This window comes from Urocitellus parryii, chromosome X, assembly GCF_045843805.1.
Source record: "Urocitellus parryii isolate mUroPar1 chromosome X, mUroPar1.hap1, whole genome shotgun sequence".
Taxonomy (NCBI): domain Eukaryota; kingdom Metazoa; phylum Chordata; class Mammalia; order Rodentia; family Sciuridae; genus Urocitellus; species Urocitellus parryii.
This window is the reverse complement of record NC_135547.1, coordinates 60,280,486-60,293,771: the sequence shown is the minus strand read 5'-3', so window position 1 is coordinate 60,293,771 and position 13,286 is coordinate 60,280,486.

The window sequence follows — 13,286 nt, the reverse complement described above, 5'->3', positions numbered from 1 at the left end:
CTAGTACTCCGTTCTATGAGCATATCACATTTTTGATCCAATCAACAGCTGATGAATATTTGGGTTGTTTCTACCTTCTGGCTATTGTTGATAATGCTGCTATGAGCATTTGTATAAAATTATTTTTGGACTCTTGCTTTCTTTTTTATTCTTTTTCTAATTATAATCATAAAATGAATATAATAGTGTTTTAATTTGAATTTGAAATGTTTCCCATAAGATCATGTGTTGAATGTTTAGTCTCTGATGCAACAGTGTTCAGAGGTGGGTACTTTGGAAGGTGATTGGATCACGAAGGATCAACCCTTATCAATGCATTGATCTTTTGATAACTTCATACCATAATGGGTTATTGTGAGGTAGTGGAATCTTTAGGTGGGGCCTAGTTGGAGGAAGTAGGTCACTGAAAAAGTACCTTTAAAAGGTATATATTTTCCTCCACCCTTTCCTTTCCCTCTTTTAGCTTTCTGGCCCCCATAAGGTGAGCAGCTATGCATTTCCTGCCATGAAGTTCTGCCTCACCACAGGCCCAGAAACAACTGAGTCAAGTCACCATGGACTGAAACCTCTGAAAATGTGAACCAAAGTAGGCCTTGCCTGCTTTTAAGTAGTTTTACTCAGGTATTTTCCTCAGAAAAGGAAAATTATATGGTAATTCCATGTTGAATTTATTGAGAAACACTCTTTTCCATAATATCTGAACCATTCTACATTTCCATCAGCAACATCAGAGGGTTCCAATTATTTCACACCTTGTCAATACTTATTATTTTTTAAATTTACAATTCGTGTGTATATGATATATCATTGTGGGTTTGATTTGATTAATGACGAATACTATTTATTACCGAGAGGGGGATTCACCAATTTGTAGGCCAATGGTGGATGCGAAGTAGGTGATGGAGAAGATGGGTGCAGGTTGGCCTCCGCTCAGGTGGTGACCTCCGATGGGATGGGGGTCCTACTAAAGGCAGGGGAGCCCCATCCGAGTCAGGGCACCAATGAAAGGCGAGTGACTCACCTGAGACGGAGATTCAACCAAGAGATTTTATTGGGGGACTGCCTGAAGGGGAAGGAAAGGAGAGGCAGAGACAAAGAGAGAAAGAAAAAAAAGAGTAAAAGGGCAAAGAGGAAGAGGGAAGAGAGCAGAGAGAGGGAACAAGAGGAAGAGGGCAGAGTAGAGAGGAAGAGAGTGTGTGCTTACAAGCTTCAGCTTAAGAAGGGTTGGGTAGGGGATATGGCGGGTGCTGGTTGGCAGGGTGACTCAGGAACAGTGAGTGGACACTGTCCTGCGGGGATTGGTTGAGAAAACCCTTGAATTTTGTGCTCTTCTAAGAGAAGGGGGAGGGGTAAGGTATTCAGTGAAATTTTCATGAGAAGGGGGAGTCTCCCACACAGCCAACATTCCTCCCTTTTTGTTTTTATGTTGGGAGCAGGGTGATGAGATCGCCTCTTTACTTCCTGCTGGAGAGGGACGGGACAAGTGTGAAAGAAGGGAGGGATGGTCAGGGTGCGGGGACAAGAGAAGCACCGCTGTAAAGGCTGGGGTGCTGAAGATGTGAATTTCCTTGGGGCCAAAATCGATGAAAGTTCCTCGAAGCCATAGGTCATGGATAGTCTCCATCCAATCCTTGTCCCTGCAAATGGGGGGAGTCAGCCAGCTGTCCTGTCAGAGGGCCTCCACAAACTCCATGATCCAGGTGCACCACATGATGAGCCTAAGAACACCAAAGATACCCGAAGGCAAGGAGAAGAAGAGGGAAGAGGAGACACCACATTAGCTTCTGGCTGGAGGCCCAGTGAGAGGGACTGGCTGAGAAAGACCAATGGTCAGGAGAAGGCACATGAAAGCGAATGGGCCTATAAACCCTGGTGACAGGCTAGTGAAGTTCCCGCAGTCGTATTTCCATTTTTTAGCTCCATATCCACAATGGTGAAGTTCTGACAGCTGTTGTTGAGGCCTTCACGTAAGAGACAGGTGTCCTCCGAGGGAGCAAGTAGCTGGAAATCCCTGAGGAGAAGCATCAACACCAGAAGCCCATTTGGGGTCCCATGGGTCCCAAATAGTTAATTTGGTGTATGCTTGATTTTCATAGCAAGGCTCATCTAGGAAACATTTCTTTCAGGAATTATAAGGGCGCCCACCATAGATATCAGGCCAGTGCTTACAGGATTCCTCAGTTTGATCTGCTATGAAGCACAGCATTGCTGAACATAAGTGGGATGAGGTGGCCTGGTTGAATCCAGTAATGTTAAGGGTGACTGCCTGATTGCAGCCAGTGGAAGGGCAATTGCCTTGACCTATAAACTGAGAGCTGGTGGTGCCATCCTGCTGCCATGTCATTTGGATGTAGAAGCGTCATCTGTGGGTTAGGGTAGAAGCTTGAGAGAGATTAATGATTAATAAAAGGAGGAGAGGGTTGGCGAGAAACCTTAAGTAAGACTGCATCAGTTCCTGGTTGTGTTGGGCCAGAGGTAACAGATGGTGCAGGAAGACACCAGTCTGCGTGTTCCCTTAGGAGTTTGTGTAGAAGTGTGAGATGGGGCAGGTAGGACACAAGTGGAGGAGTAGTAACTGGAAAGCTTTGGTTGATTAAGACAGGGTTCCCATGGAGTAGCTCAAAGGGGCTACAGCCTGAGAGGGCTCTAGGGGGCTGCCAGGACAGCCTGAGTTCAATGGCAAGCTTAGTGAAATGATCCTTGAGAATGCTGTTAGCCCTCTCAACCTTACCCAAAGATTGGGGTAGGTGGGGGATGTGGAGGCTCCAAGTGATGTTGAGGCCTTTGGAGACTAGTTGAACAACCTGAGAAACGAAGGCCAGACTGTTGTCTGACTGGATGGAGGCGGGAAGTCCGAAACTGGGAATGATCTGCTCAATGAGGATAGAGGCAATGGTGTCAGCAGTTTACCATGAGGTAAGGAAGGCTTCTATCCAACTGTAAGAGAGTGCTATCCCTAAAGTCATAAGCAGTTAGATCTTTTGTCAAGGCTTGTCTCTGAAGCCTTGGGGTAGGACTGTCCATGTCAGCTGTTGAGACTTAAAGGATGTAGGGTCTTCCCATGTGAAGCAAAGGGGTAATAAGAGTCAGGATGGAGAGCACTATAAATAAGGCATCCTTAGTTTCTTGGTGTTTCCAAATCTGTGTTCAGATAAAACTTAGAAGGGGATGACTGAGATGTTCTGGAAGGATGCAGGGTGAAGGAGTCATCCCAGGTGGTTCTTGACCCTGGGCATGTGTGTGAAATCCAACTGCCAGTCGGATCCTGGAAATCCTGAGCAAGGGGAATGGTGAAGAAAGCATCCTTCAGGTCGATGACTGAGAAGTAGGACTAAGAATAAGGAATGGAAGAGAAGATGGTGTAGGGATTTGGCACCAGAGGGTGAATGGGTCTAACTGCCTTGTTAATGATTCATAGGTCTTGTACAAGGTGGTACTGTCCATTAGGTTTCTTTACAGCCAAAATTGGAGTGTTGTAAGGGGAGTGAGTGGGTAAGTCTTATTAAGCCCTTGCACCATAGGTCCTTAATAATGGGCTGTAGGCCCTGAAGACTGCTAGTTGTAAGAGGGTATTGAAGTTGACAAGGGAAATGCTTGAATTTGCAAGATGAATTCTGACAGGGACACAGTGAGCCAGAGATGGGGTGAAAGTGTCCCAAACTTGAGCGTTTATCTCCGGAGGGAGAGAAGGAGGGAAGCCTGTGGACATGTGGGTTGCTTCTCCAAGGATGAGGATAAAAGAAAGGATGGGATGGAATGTGATGGAGGCATGAAATTTGGCTAAGATGTCCCTTCCCAATAGGGGAATGGGGCATTGAGGCAATTACCAAAAAACTGGTGGGAGAAAGAATAGTGGTAAAACCTACAAGAAAGCATGGGGTTTTAAGGGGAAGGATTGTTTGTCCCCCTACCCCAACAATGAGGGGACAGGATGGAACAGTGCATCCCCAAAACTTTCTCAAGACTGAATAAGTAGCCCCTATGTCTATAAGGAAGTTAATTGGATGTCCATCCACCTTAATAGTGACCCTGGGCTCCTGAAAGGGGAAGAGGAGAGTGGGGGAGGGCTTTGTACAAGGATACGGTGGTGGCTTGTTGGCTGGGTCGAAATCCCTGGATGAGGAGGCAGAAAGAGAGGAGGATTTATAAGCCAAGAGGACACACTTTGGGTTGCAAAAGGTCCAGAGAGTCAGATTCGAGCAAAGGAGGAAGAAAGCCTGAGTATATAAAATCTCTGCCCATTTTTTCAATCGCATACAATAATTGTAGATATCCCGCAAAATGGCGGGGCCTAAGGACCCATAAGGGGGCCAATGGTTTTGGTTATCTAAAGGATAATTGGGGGTCATCAGGGAGGGTGTCTCAAGGCTCCTTCAGTCATCGGTTGCCAGCCCCAAAAGATCCAGGTCTGGGCTTGGGGCAGATCTGGCTCCTCTTTGGGGCTGGGACAGTCCATGGCCCAGTGACCCCTTAATTGGCATTTTGGAAATGGATGCATAGGTGGCCTGGGATTCAGGCACTCTCATGCCCAGTGTCCCTCTGTCCCACACTTAAAGCAGGGCCCAGGGGCCATCTTTGGTGGTGGGCATTTGGCCAAAAATGAAGGGGCCCATGGAGTAGGTCCCTGTAGAGCCTGTGCCAGCATCTGGACTTTTTTTTTTCTGGCCTTCTCATCCCGGTTGTGGTACACCTTAAAGGCTGTGCCCAGGAATTCAGTCTGAGGGGTCAAAGGTCTCCATTCCAGTTTTTCTTTTTTTAATTTTCACCCAAATGTCAGGGTAGCTCTGGGAGAACAAGTAGGTCATTAGGAGCTGTCTCCCATGGTGGGGGGGTCTCAGCGTCTACATTCGTATATTGCTGGAGAGCCTTTGTCTATCTAGGAAGGTGGAAGGGTTCTCTTTTTTTATCCTGAATGATTTCTTGGAGTTTTAAAAAATGTACCGCCTTCTGAGCCGCCCTTCTGGGTCCAACAACTAGGCAGGTGGAAAGTTGGTCCCTCAGGGCTAATCCTATGGCAGTATTGTGGTCCCAATTAGGGTCTTGATCAGAAACTGCCTGGGGGCCTAGAGGGTAGGCCTGAGTGGTTTGATGGACCTCATCAGCATAATTATGGGCTTGTTCCCAGAACAGCCTGCTTCCTCTGTGAGAAGGGTATTGGCCAGGATCGTGTAAATGTCATGAAAAGTGATACTATGGGCTTGGAGTAAGTACTGAAACTCCTTTATGTATGAGGTAGAGTTGGAGGTGTAGGAACCAAGCGTTTTCCAACTGTGAAAGGTCTGCCATGGAGAAGGGCATGAGGACCCTAACAATCCCTTCCCTTCCGCCCCAGCAACCTCTCTCAAAGGAGCCATAATTGAAGTAGGGTATGGCTGGAAAGACTGTGCCTGAATGGGTGAAGGGAAGACTGAAGGAGGAGCCTGAGGGGCAGGAGCTGGGACTGGCAGACGGGGATACAGCGGTGGCTTGTTGGCTGGGTTGAAATCTCTGGATGAGGAGGCAGAAAGGAGGAAGGAGGAAGAAAGCCTGAGTATATAAAATCTCTGCCCATTTTTTCGATCCCACACAATAATTGTAGAGATCCCACAAACTGGCGTGGTCTAAGGACCCATAAGGGGGCCAATGGTTTTGGTTATCTAAGGAATAATTGGGCCAATCCTGTGTAGAGACTTTTATCCGTTTCTTGGGATTGATCTCCGGGGTTAGGCCGAGGGTGTCCAAATTGTCACATTTGAGAGGGGAGTTGGCCAGCAGGGAGGAGGCACCCCCCTTGGGGCTGTGAGGAAGGGTATGATATGTTGACTGGAGAGGCGTCCTGCTCAGGCGAATATCAGAAGGAGACCTCAGGCTGAGAATATGGTCATCACCGAAAATCCTCTGGTGAGGTGCCCTCCTGGAGGGCCTTGGAGATATGGGTCACCTGACGCCAGGGTTTCAGATGGAGAGGGGGAAAGAGGAGGCCCATGCTCCGGGAGGGGAGGAAGTTTGCCAGTTCTCAAGCTGGCTGAGGCCTGTTGGAAGGGGAAGACTCCAAGAGGACCACTGCGATGGTGAAGGTCTGGGTGGGGTGTATTCGGTCTGGGTGGGGTGTATTCCTCCCCACGAGACACCACTGGGGCTGCCCGATGATCAAGGGCCAGTTCCCCGTTACCGTGCCTCCGCGGGTTTAGGAGTCTGGGGAGGGGGACTCACCAATTTGTAGGCCAATGGTGGATGCGAAGTAGGCGATGGAGAAGATGGGCGCAGGTTGGCCTCCGCTCAGGTGGTGACCTCCGATGGGATGGGGGTCCTGCTAAAGGCAGGGGAGCCCCATCCGAGTCAGGGAACCAATGAAAGGTGAGTGACTCACCTGAGACAGACATTCAACCAAGAGATTTTATTGGGGGGGCTGCCCCAAGGAGGGGCAGAGAGCAGAGAGAGAAGAGGAGGAGTGTAGAACGAGAGAGAAAAGGTAGAGAGAGGAGAGAAAGAAGAGGAAGAGGGCAGAGGGTGGAGAGGAAGAAAGCGTGTGCTTACAAGCTTCGGCTTAAGAAGGGTTGCTAGGGGATGTGGCGGGTGCTGATTGGCAGGGTGACTCTGGAACAGTAAGTGGACACTGTCCTGTGGATTTGATTGAGAAAACCCTTGAACCTGGAGCTCTTTGTAGAGGAAGGGGAGGGGTTCAGTGAAGTTTTGATGAGAAGGGGGAGTGTCCCGCACACCTAACACAAGTTTTCAGTATATTTTTTTAATACTTTAGAGAACCAGGGACACTAATGCCTTTTGTCATCAAAAGGCTACTTTTTTTTTTTTTGTACTGGGGATTGAACCCAAGAGAGCTTAACCACAGAGTCACATACCCAGCCCTTATTTATTTATTTATTTATTTATTTTTGAGAGAAAGTTGTTTAGGGCCTTGCTAAAGCTGAGGTTGGCCTCGAACTTGTGATCTATCACCTCAGCCTCCTGAGTGACTGAGATTATAAGCATGTACCACCACACTTGGCAGTGGCTACTCGTTTTTCATATAAAACCCCCTGCCACATTATTGTGCAGTGAGACCTGGTTTTTTGTCTCACTTTTTTTTAACCTTTAATTAATTCATTCATTTTTTATGTGGTGCTGAGGATCGAACCCAGGGCCTCACATGTACCAGCTGAGGGAGCATTTTCGAGGCCAGCGCTCTACCGCTGAGCCACAACCCTGCCACTTTTGTCTCACTTTTTACCAAAGAAAATTTTATGGAGTGGGGCAGGCACTTAAATAAAAACCTTTCGCTCTCACCCTGGGGCCCTCGCAGTGCTGGAGGGAATGCTGCCTCTCTGGGCGGGTCAGGAGTCTGGCCCCGCCTCCCAGTGCAGAGCTGATTGATCAATATGGGTCACTTGACTCAGGTGAACCAATAGAAATTCTCTCCTGGCTACTTAACTTTGGCAATGAACCGTTAAGACGCAGCGCGCTACTAAGTCTGGTGGTGCATGTGAGCTCCTGAGAGGAAGCTCCGGCTTCGGCTGCTGAGGCACTTCCACTACATCGAAGATTTTTCTGACTTCAAATTAGGTAAATTATAACATCTTTTTTTTGGTGGGGCGGTACTGAGGATTGAACTCAGGGGCACCTGACTACTGAGTCACATCCCCAGCCCTATTTTGTATTTTATTTTTTTAAATACAACTCACTGAGTTGCTTAGTGACCCGCTTTTGCTGAGGCTGGCTTTGAACTCGCCGTCCTCTTGTCTACGCCTCCCGCGCCACTGGGGTACAAGTGTGCGCCACTGTGTCCGGCATTTTTTTTAAAAATAAATTACACATGTTTTGGCCAAAATTATCTAGAGTGAAAATTTAGGGATTAATGGTTCACTGCATGTCACCCTGTATGCATTGGTGTATCCGCACATAGTTTAAAATTCTGCAGCCTTTCTCCTCAAAAATTTATATTCCTACTTTGCATCTTAGTTTTGTTAGTGGCTAATGTTGATATGCCAGGCTTTCAGATAGTAAGTATTGAGCTGTGCAGATATTTTAATTTCTATCGTATTTCATTTATTTTATGCTTAGAAATGCTTTCTCACTTGAAGAGCAAATATTCACCGAGATGTTATATATAGATGAGGTTTCATTTCTTTCCTTTTCTTTGATTTTGGTTTTGTGCTCGGAACTCAACCCAGGTGAATTTTAAACATCAAGCCGCATCTCTAGCCCTTTATATCGTTAAATTTAATACAGGGTCTCTCTGAGTTGCTGAGGGCCTCGCTAATTTGCAGAGGCTGGTCTCAAATTTGTGATCCTCCCGTGTCAATCTGCTGAATAGCTGGGGTTACAGGTGTGCGCTACTGTGCCAGGCAAGTGTGGTTTTCATTTCTTATACCAGGCTCTCTAAAGCATTTTTAATTCATAATTTTAATAAATTATGTGTAAAAGCACTTAACCATCTTTCTATCCATCCCTTTAACTACATTTCAGTTGGATGAACTATTGTTAATCCATGTAGTTTATAGATAATCATCCCTTCAACCACTGATTTTTATCATTTTTCAATTCTTTTTATTGGAGGGGTGGTAGGGAATTGAATTCAGGGGCATTTGACCACTGAGCAACATCCCCAGCCCTATTTTTGTAATTTTTAAATTTAGAGACAGGGTCTCACCGAGTTGCTTAGCACCTTCCTTTTGCTGAGGCTGGCTTTGAACTCCCCATCCTTCTGCCTCAACCTTGCAAGCCAAGCCACTGGGATTATAGGCGTGCGCCACACCACCCAGTTTATCATTTTCAGTTCTTATTTTCATGTAAGTTTAGCCTTGCAAAAATTGTACAGAGAGCCATCACCCTAATTTCCCTAATGTTAACATTTTTATATAGCCATACAAAATTACCAAAACTAGGAGATTAACACTGATGCAGTACTATTCATGAATCTATATAATTTATTTGAATTTCACCAATTATCATGCTAATGTTTTTTTTTTCTATTCCAGAATCCAGTGCCGTATACCTCATTGCATTTGGTCATCATTTCTCCTTAGTCTCCTCCAGGGTGAGAGTTCCTTGTTCTTTATTGGTCTTCTACAACTCTGACATTTTTGAAGGTACTGGTCAGATATTTCTTAAAATAAAGCTATATCAGGTAGAGTTTGTCTGATGTTTTCTTATGACTAGATAGAAATTATGCAACTGTGACAAGGATATATTTTATTCTCCTCTCCTTCATCCCATTGGTGAGGGACATATTCTCCATTTATTGTTATGGGAGTAGCCAAACACATGGCACCTGATACTGGGCAGGTGAAATCCACAGAAGTTTATTAGTGGCTGGTCATGGTGGCACATGCCTGTAATCCCAGTGTCTGGGTAGGCTGAGGCAGGAGCATGGGGGCTTTAAAACCAGCCTCAGCATAAGTGAGGCACTAAGAAACCCAGTGAAACCCTGTCAAAAAAAATGGGGCTGGGGTGTGGCTCAGTGTTTGAGTACCCCTGAGTTCAATCTCAATAACCCACCCCCCCAAAAAAAGATGTTTATTTGTAACATTTACTCACAGCCTAGGAGAGGAAATACCACATGCCAGGGAGAGCCACACAGTGTCACATTCCAGAAGAAAGTGAACAAGTAAGGGTCGTGGGAGCACTCTTAGTAGCAACAAGAGGATCCAATGGTTCATGGGGTAGAATTGCCTTGTTGAATAGTTCTTTGGACTGGCAGAGAACTGAAATCCACTACTCAGAGATAAGTGGATATAGTCCATATGATAAGGATGCTAGTTTGGCTAGGGATGAAAATTTGTGGTAGGCCAAAGTCCTTCCAGTCCCCTCACCCCATGTCAAGGCATACTATGATTGGGCATTAGTTTTAGGCCTTACACCACATTTCTGAAAAAGTGGTTTTGTTCCCTTCTCCTTGTATCAAATCAGGAGGTACCTGATGTCCATATGTTGTATTACTGTTGATGTTTACCTTGATTATACTTGGTTAAAGTGGTGGAAATTATGTTGCTCCTCTGTGATGCTACTATTTCCCCTGTTTAGTGATAAATACAGTATGGGAAATAGTTTAAGACTGAAAATATTGTGTTTCTTCTCATACTTTGACCCACTTCTTTTAGAATCGATTTAGAGATCTTCTCTACAACAAATGTTACTTACTGATGATTTTCTATATTCCTCATTTTAAGGAGGAACTGTATTTTCCCCATTTATTTATTTGTCCAATTTATTTTTGTCAGTATGGGCTCATATGTAACTGTTATTCTATGAGTTATAATGAAACTGCAGCCTACTCATTTTGTTCCTTGACCTGTTCCAGCATTGGTCATTGTTAGCTCCTATTGTTTCTGTAGTCTTTCAATGTGCTCCTATCCTTTTTCATATACTTAATTTCTGGTATGGTACAATGTTTGAGTTCATCTTGTGTGTTTTCCCCCACCATAGCCATGGATTAAAATTACTTCTTCAAAGAGTCCTGGTTTCTTTGCTTGGAAAATGTTTAGGAAATAATACATTGATGTATATTCATTCTCACTGAGGATTCATTGCTGCTAGGTCCTTTCCATAAACAGAAGTAGGAAGTGTGTGTGTGTGTGTGTGTGTGTGTGTGTGTGTAGACATGTAGAAACATTTATACTTATTTTGGTATCTATGCATATTATAGACATTAAAAGCCAGGAACTTATACTAATTCTTCTGATTCTAATTCATTCTATCCTCATTTGTAAATTCTTTTTCTTACCTGGCATTCATTATCTACAATATATTTACTTATTTGTCAATTCCTAGAGGGTGTAAACATAATGTCATTTCAGGATTGCTAATCAATATCATTGTTAGAAATGTTTACTAATATGTGTTTGTACACAGTTCTTTTTTACTTTAGCCTAGGCGAATACAGTTAAGATACTGGTTTCCAAAGATTTTTAACTTAGATATTCCACACTCCTTCAGTGTGGTTAACATGTTCATTTACAATATAATTAATTTCTGTTTGTAATTGACTTTGAGTCCCCTACCCTCATAACCTGGTTGATTTTGATTGCTTTCAGTTGTCCCTTGGTATCTACAGGGAAATGGTTTCCAGGCCCCCGATGTGAATTCTCCACCTAAAATCCATGGGTTTCAAGTTCCTTATATTAAGTCGTATAAAATTGCATATAACATACACAATCCTCCTGTATAATTTAAGTCATCTTTAAATTACTTATAATACCTAGTAACAACATAAACATTATGTAAATATTTGTCATTGCTGTATTGTTTAGGGAACAATGACAAGAAAAATCTGTATGTTAATTATAGATGAACATTTTTTTCCAAATATTTTATTTATTTCACACAAAGATATGTTTTATTATATTCCCTTACATGAAGGATAGCATGCTATATATATTCCTTTCCACTTTGGATTTTTCATTTAATACCATTCCTGGAAATTACTTCCTACTATTCTTAGAGTTCATCATCATTTTATTTAATGGCTACATCAGACACAATTGTATAGTTGTACTATAATTTGTTCAATCACTCATCTATGTATGGACATGTAAATTTTTCCAACTTTTTGAAATTACAAATAATGCTTCAGTGAATATGTTTGGTCAAAAATATTTTTATATTTGTAGAAATGTAGCTTTATGTTGTATTCCCAGTAGTTGAATTATTGGGCCCAAAGTTAAGAACATGTAGTTCTGATAGACACTTACAAATGTTTATCCAGAAGGTTGTACTAGTTTTAATTTCCCATAGAAATGTATGAGAGTGACTTTTCCTACACCTTCATGAACAGAATGGGTTGCCTTACTTTTAAAACTTTGCCAATATGGTGTTTTGTTGTTTTGTTTTATGTGGTGCTGGGAATTGAATCCTGGACCTTGTGCATGCTAGGCAAACACTCTACCACTGAGCCATATCCAAGGTCCCATCGTGTTATTTAAATATACATTTGTTTAATTGTTTAATATACATTTGTCTAAGTATCACTGATTAGCACTTCTTATTACAGGACTGCTTTTGATATTTTTTAAACACTGTGCAAAGGACAGTTTCTTTTTTAAAAACAGTTATCTAGTTGTAGATGGACACAATATCTTTAGTTTATTTATTTTTTTATTTGGTGCTGAGGATCGAACCCAGTGCCTCTTGCATGTGAGGCAAGCGTTCAACCACTGAGCTACAATCCCAGCCCTGTTTTTGATATTTTCTATGAATCATTTGTACATATCTTCTTCCCAATTTTCTATCAAATTTTTTGTCTTTTGTCCCTCAATATTTCAATTCTATATATATGTAAAATATTACCCATTAGTCTGAGATATGTACCATGTATCAGTGCCTTTTGATTTATGTATGATTTATATTTCATTTTTTAAAACTTTTTATGTGAAAAACTGCTTATTCTTTTCTTTCATTGCCTCTAGAATTTTGGTTATACTTCTTCCCAAGATGTTTTTTGTCATATTCATTCCAAGTCCCAGACCATCCATCTAAACCTTTGGCAACAGCCCAGTGAAATGGTATATAATTGTACATTTGGCCACTTTTTCTTCCAGGCAAAATGTACAACCAGGTGTACAATCCAAATTTCTCCCCATGGTGAATATTTCCCTTCACTGTCTTTCAGGGATGTCCCAGAAAGGGGATATAATGCTGCAGCTGTTCACTTTTGGGTGGTCCCTGCATAATGTGCAGAGTTAACTGTATGTCAGGTCCTAATCTTCTCTGTCAGTTGACCATGGGGTATTCTCCATAAGGTCATAGGTGCACATGGGACAGAAGGCATTATGGCAAGAGCAGGAACCATGGACATTTTGGCCACTTCTTCATGTAATTTACTTGTGCCTTCAAAATATGCTTAGACACAATTGCTTGTATAATACTTCCATTTAATGATAGATTGCTGCTGTGTACATCCAACTTTCTAGCTTCATGGGCTGGTTCATGATGGGCAGGTTGCATGGTAACTTAGTGGGCCATGGTCAGGTGTTCAGTTTACACTAATACCCAGTAGCACGCCAAGTCCTGTCTTTCAAAGGGAAAGTAGTTGTATGTGATGATGGCAGGACCTTCTTCCAAAATCATAAGTGATTAATTTATGGGGGAATTGAATCCAGGGCCTTGTGCATGCTAGGCAAACTGTGATTCATTTATGGGGGCCTCCCAAAGGCTCCAAGCAGCATCCTTAACAGTCACTGACACCTCAAATACCATTATATCTGCTAGATCATATGGCCCAGTTGACAAAGTAGCCTGGATCTTTTGCAAAGCCTTATCTTGTTCTGAGTCCCAATCAAAGTTAGCAGCTTTTTGAGTCACTCAGTAAATGG